At 37.4% G+C, this 6447-nt stretch overlaps 1 protein-coding gene across 1 annotated transcript in view; it reads left to right on the forward strand.

Moving 5' to 3' along the window:
* Nucleotides 1–6447, forward strand: part of GMDS (GDP-mannose 4,6-dehydratase) — a 907267-nt gene that overhangs the window by 697266 nt on the left and 203554 nt on the right. The window lies entirely within an intron of this gene.

Below are 6447 nucleotides of genomic sequence, written 5' to 3' on the forward strand. Positions count from 1 at the left end.
TTGAACCACCAGCCTTCTGGTGAGCAGTCAAGTGCCTTAGGCACTATGCTACCAGAGCTCCTATATGAAGGGGAGTGGCCACAATTAATATCTCATTAATTATGTTCTAATTGTTCTGTTTCTGTTACTTTCATTTCCCTGCCCCTGTTGTCTTCTCATCTTTGCTTTAGAATAATTGTTGACCTTTTGCTCTCCTATACATGGTTTGGGAAAATTATATTTTGTTTTATGTGAAAGTTAACACAGAAAATTAGTTTCTCATTCAATAATTCATACACAAATTATTCCATGACATTGGTTGTTATCCTCATAATTTGTCAGCACTCTCCCTATTTCTACCCTGCCTTCTTCATTTCCATCCATCCAGTTTCCCTGCCCCTTCTGGCCTTCTCATCTTTGCTTTTGCCCATTTGGTCTCACAGAGTTTATTGTTCTATGAAGTTTATTGTCCTCATAGGTGTTCTTGTTTATTTCATATACCAATCTATTATTTGCCTGTAAGGTGACCTTTGGGAGTAGCTTCAGGTACAGATTAAAAAGTTGTCTTAGGGCAGTAGTCTTGAGAATTCCTCCAGTCTGTTAGTCCAGTAAATCTGAGATTTTTTGTTTTTGTTTTTTTAATAAATTTGAGTTTCGGTGATATAGTTTTTTAACTGAGCCCTGTAATCCTAGGTAATATTCTTTGTTTTATGCACCAATCTGTTATTTTGCTAAAAGGTAACCATGGGGAATAGTTCAGTGTAAGTTTTAAAGAGTATCTTAAGTCACTAGTCTCAATGAGTCCTCCAGTCTCAACTGGTCTAGTAATTCTGGACTTTTTAAGAATTAGAGTTCTGTCTCATTTTTTTCCCATCCTATCCTGTCCATCTATTGTGATCCTGACCAGAATGGTCAGTAATGGTACCCAGGCACCGTCTAGTTCTTCTAATCTTAGGGTAGATGAGGCCGTGGTTTATGTAGGCTATTAGTCCTATGGACTCATTTCTTCTCTGAGACTTTGGTTTCCTTCTTTCTCTTTTGTTCCTAATGAATTGTATCTTAGATGGCCACTTGCAAGCGTCTAAGACCTCAAAAGCTAGTTACCTCACTAGGATGGAGAACATGAGCTTTGTGATGCCAATTGACTGAGTTGTTCGTAGCTACTTGAATCTGCATATTGAATCTGCATATTGAAAGAGCAGATGGCATTGATTGATTCTGAATGATTAACATGAGGCTAGGAGGTTTGGGTAGTGTAGTGCCTAAGGCACTTGACTGCTAACTAGAAGGCTGGTGGTTCAAACCCACCAGCCACTCCTCGGAAGGAAGATGAGGCAATCTACTTCCATAGTGATACTGCCTCGGAAACCCAAGGAGGGTTCGCTATGAGTTGGGTCCAACTTGACGGCTCATAACAACAACAACAACAGGAGGTTTTAGGTATTATATTGAAGAGAAAAACTAACCCCTATCCTTGAAATTTATTGATTAGTATACCTGGCTAGAATAAAAGGATAAAGAGCAAGGCAAATTTTGACACAGCCTCTTTCTTTCAATACATATGATATTGTAAAATGGTGCTTTGGCAGTAAAAAAGAAGAAGAAGAAAAGAACTATATAATTGTAAATAAATATAATTTAGAATACATTCTAAATTACAGCCTTTTATTTTTGATGCTCTTATTAATTGATTTTCTAATTATCTTTTTTTGTTCAATAACTTTATAGCTATAAAATGTCTGAAGGACCCTTAATAGGAGGAATTTATATGCTATAGTACTTTGCCAATGAAAAATAGTAATAGATTGAGAGAGCCACAAGGCCAGGTTTTAGTTTTATGCTAGATGATTTTCTTAGCATAGTTTTAATTGGTCACTCGATAACTGTTTCCCAACTATATGAGAGTAGGGGTAGCTCTCCCATTCAGACCTGCCTATGTGGATTCCACAAAGCATCAGACCCGTCCTGCTATAAGACTGCTTGAAGTCCTGGCCCAAACTGTAAATACTAGGCTGCCATCATGAAAAAGCTACTCTACTCAGCAATGCTTAAGGATAAAATGTAAATGAATGAGTCCACACTTGGCAGCCTTTATTTAGAATTTTTATTTCCATTTGTTTAAATTTTATTATTTTTATTAGAATTATTTCACAGGTGTTCTCCTTGAAATAGAGTTCTGTTTTTTTTAAAAACAATTTTTAATGCCATAAGAGCATAAAGCACAGAAACACTAGGCTAAAAAAGTAGCAGTCAAATAAACGTAGTTAAACATAACCTTGATTAACGAATCTTGTTATTCATGGATGACAGCTTAGTTAATAAGTGTTTGTGGCTTAGATACTGAACTAGAAGTTAATGGTGAAATGGGAGCAATTGTAGAATTCAAATTGTTAAGGCAAACACACATCACACCCCAAAAGGCATGCCTGGAATCAGGTGTAGTTAGTTGGCTGTGGTGATGTACTTTGAGTGTTCTCCTTCACTGGTCCAGCTGTGAACGGCTAGCACCTAAGCAAGGAAAAGGGAATGTCCCTCCACTGTTGGCCTTCCTGCTCCACTCCCATATTCATAATTTGAATGGCTGAATAGTCATTGTGGGAGAAGAATATTTGTACTTGAAAATGTTTAATTAAGGTTTTATTTTGACCTCTCTAACTTGGATTTTCAGAATAGATAGGTTATATAATTTATAGTTACATGTCTGAATTTTACAGTGTTTATACCCATCTAGACTTGGCCTTTAAATGTAAATGGCATAGAATCAGTGTCTCCTTAAACTTCTATGCCTCAAAAGCACAATGCATGGAGAATGTTTTGAAACTTCACTGTTCATTTGAGATTAAGGAATGTTTTTATGTTGAAGAATCTGAAACCTTGGTACATTTCTTAACTGACTTCCTTTCCTCCTTGTGAGATGGATTAAAAGCAAGAAATATTTTTCTTTTTTCATTTGCACTGGTGACTAGGTCAGGACTAAAAGTAAAAAAATTTATATAAAGAAATGCACAAGTCACTCATATCCTAAAAGAGTACTCAAATATGTGGGAAGACAAACAGATGTCTAAAACATCTAACTTCAATATTGTGTCTATAATCGGAAGCCAAAGCCGGGTGGTGATTTTATCATACACCGTGGCCTGGCTGTGTCATGGGTCATATGGTTCATCCTGTGAACAGGAAGGTGAGAGCTGGTGAACTTTTGCCTCGGTTGTGCCATCTATCAGAGAATAAATGGACCAAATCAACGTGTGCAGCTGTATACGAAGGTGACTGTTTGAGGACCTCTCACACTGCAGCCTTTGTGTCTTAGACATGATCTAGCATCACAATGGGATGCACTCAGCCTTGGCTATGTGGCAAATTACTAACCCATTATCACACCAGACACAAGATCATTTATCTTCTCATTCAGAGTGTCACCTTTTCATCATTTACCAGTCAATAACCATTAATTATGTTCAGTGGAAATTCAAACAAAGCCCTTTCCCTTCATGAAAACCTGTAAACTATTCATTCAGTAATAAAAAATATAGAGTTGTATATTCTTTCCCTTCCCATTCCCAGACTGGGAATATAATATGAGCTTGAGAGGAAATGCCTAGAAATTGATAGGTCAAAGGCCACAGATAGTCTGATGGAAAAGAACAGACTCCTGGCACTCACTCTTGTGAAAGTAAGAAGCTCCTCCATCCCAGATTGCTGTCAGAGAACAAAACAAGCACCAGGAACTTGTGCCCAGTCTTTAAAACTAATCCACCATTAACCAGTAATCATGTTTTCTCCTTTTATTTTTAGCAAACTCTTGCTTTCTTTTATATGACAAATAACACAATTTTTTAGACCATTCTAGTACAACAAAGTGTTTCAAAAGCAATAAAATAAGCTGAGAAGTCCAGAAAGACCTATTTGAAATGTTATTTTTAGAAGGGAAATTTGAGTAAAATACATTTAAATGTATTTACCCTGTTACCTCTAATCCCTTGGAAAAATATTCATGTAGAAATTCTAGCCAGAAGCATAATTTAAATTAAAGACATTTAAAGTATTTGATGAAAGCCAAAATGTGTGTGTGTGTGTGTGTGTGTGCGTACACACACACACACTTGGATGGAATGGCAGGGTTAGCTTATGTGGTAAGGTTGGTGTCACTGTAGGCAAAGAGCAGGTTCAATCTCAGCAAAGGCCAACCATGCTGTGTGTCTTTGGTCACAAGGGAAACCAAGCGAGATGACATGGATTCACTCCAGTTACTAGACTTGGAACTGTTGCACTGAGCCTAGAACGGACAGGTCAGAATGAGCAGACAGGGAAAGGATAAAGAATTGCAGTCTGAGCGGACTGCATGTTCAAAGACAGATATGTCACAGAGCAGGGCATGCCCTTCCTTCCCGAGCCTCTGCTAGTACATGTGTGCCTTTGTGCACATTACCAAAAGGCATCTTTCTGAGAAGCTGCCATTATAAATGTTGCATCTTTCTTTGACTAATGCATCCCTGAGCTGGGCACATGGCCTGGCTGCAGAGCTAGATTTCAGGCTCTGTGCATCCTCTCCACCAAAGCATTTAGCAAAGAGTTGTAGCTCTAGGTTCATGGAACTACAGAGCTACTGTATACTCCCTCTGTTACTTACGACTATCTCAATAAAGAAAACACATTGTATTTAGTGCCTTTTTTAAGTTGGTCAAGCTTTTTTTATTATTAATATACATTCAATTCTCAGTATTTATGGTAGTTACGTTCAAAAAAGTCATGGCAAATACTGAATTAGTGGATACTGAACTAGATATGAGTTTATAAGGTTTCTGAGAGCCTCTGGTCACATTCAACCAATCCACACACAACCTCATTTTATGTTTCTGTTTAAAGACTCCTTGTTAAATGTATACTGTTGATTCATTAACATTGAACTATATTTATTATCATTCAACAGTACTATAACTCATACCTGGACACAGGTTCTCTGACACGTATTTTCTCCAGAAACACTAGACAGCACTTCAGCACTATACTTTAAACAGCCATTTTTGAACAGTGAAACCAATAACAAGAAGCACAAAAACATGGCATTGAGGAGGTCATGAAAAAGATACTGTTTGTAGTATGAGAGCTCAAACAAGAACATAGTGTCTCAGCTGAGATGTGCATGGTAACAACTCAAATTTTTCACCACTCTGCACATATCCATTGATGACCACCAAAGTGCCATGAATGTTGATATTGGAGTTACAAATAAATTTTAGCAAGTAGACAAATTCACAGATACGGAATTCATCAATAGTGAAGCTCAACTGTAATTAGTATTCGATTTTAAAGTACTGTGGCTATATTTATCAACCGTGATCTCTTAATACAAAATAATACTGCTAATATTTCATTAGTGTGAACAAAACTGTCACCTAGCCAAAACTATTTCATGAGTTACTTAACTGACCTGAAATTATTGCCGTTGTCCCACCCAGCCTGCCATTGTCTCTGAAGTACATAAAATCTCCCAAAGTCTTATCTTCCATGCACTAAAAATGCTATTTAAAAAAAAATCTTGTAATTGGCCAAATATACAAAAATAATGACACAAGAAATGATTTCAAATAAAATAGAAGTACTTTATAATTATTAAAAGCTACCACAAATTGAAATAAAGAGGGGGGACAATGGTAGTTTGGTGGTAGAATTCTCACCTTCTATACAGGAGACAGGAGCTCTGGTGGCCCTGTGCTTTGGGCTGCTAACCGAAAGCTTGGCGGTTTGAATCCATCAGGGGCTCCATGGGTTAAAGATAAAGCAGTCTACTTCTGTAAAATTTGCAGTCTTGGAAACTTTATGGGGCAGTTCTGCTCTGTCCTATAGAGCCACTATGAGTCGGAATTCACTCTATGGCAGTGGGTTAAGCAGGAGATTTGGGTTTGATTCACAGCCAGTTCACCCCTCAGGTACAGACACCACCCATTTGTCAATGGGGGCTTGAGTGTTGCTATGGTGCTTAACCAGTTTCAACAGAATTTCTAAACTAAGCAGATGAGGAAGAAAGATCTGGCAATCTGCTTCCAAAAGTCAGCTATTAAAAGCCCTATGGATCACAACAGTCTGATCATGGGGATGGAGCAGAACCGGGCAACATTTCTTTCCCTTGTACATGAGGTCACCATGAGTTGGGAGCTTGCTACATGACAGTAACAAGAACAAAACTTTCTCAATACATATAATATTGGGGATTATATTATAAGGAAATGCTTATTATTTTTACCTATTCTATTTTGTAAAGTGGATAGTAGTGAAGAAAAAAAATATTGACTGTTTGTCTGGATCTTTCTTAAAGAGATGTATTCCTGTCAGATACCAGTTACACCTAATTTGTTTTAAAAATCTGCATTTCCAGAAAAGGCATTTGATAAAATCCAACACCCATTTCTGATCAAAACTCTCAGCAAAATAGGAGTAGAAGGGACATTCCTCAACATAATAAAAGGC

Source organism: Orycteropus afer, unplaced genomic scaffold, assembly GCF_000298275.1.
Source record: "Orycteropus afer afer isolate SDZICR_OR568_19922 unplaced genomic scaffold, OryAfe1.0 scaffold00027, whole genome shotgun sequence".
Classification (NCBI taxonomy): Eukaryota; Metazoa; Chordata; class Mammalia; order Tubulidentata; family Orycteropodidae; genus Orycteropus; species Orycteropus afer.